The sequence below is a fragment of the Penaeus monodon genome, chromosome 28 (genome assembly GCF_015228065.2).
Source record: "Penaeus monodon isolate SGIC_2016 chromosome 28, NSTDA_Pmon_1, whole genome shotgun sequence".
Taxonomy (NCBI): Eukaryota; Metazoa; Arthropoda; class Malacostraca; order Decapoda; family Penaeidae; genus Penaeus; species Penaeus monodon.
The window spans coordinates 22,208,788-22,209,113 of NC_051413.1; positions in this window are offsets into that span (position 1 = coordinate 22,208,788).

Below are 326 nucleotides of genomic sequence, written 5' to 3' on the forward strand. Positions count from 1 at the left end.
TTATCTTCGAATTTACTTATTTTCAAGAAGGATCAATTTCATCGTGGTTTTCTTTTCCCTCCTCCTACCCCTTTGGCCAAGAAGCCTGCCTCTATCTCCATCTCTTTTCCCTGCAACCATTATCTTCGGAGGAGTTATTATCCGAGTATTTTCGATACGATATTTATCTCCTCTGAGACTCTGAGATCCTCGGAGTCTCAAAACGTTTTTCTTTTTTCTTGTTTTTTTCGTAAAGAATTGTTAGTGGCGAAAGGATCGAAAAGAGTAAGAAGCAAGAAAAAGAATAAAAAAGGTAGAAATGACTTTTTTTTGGAAATACTTTTGGT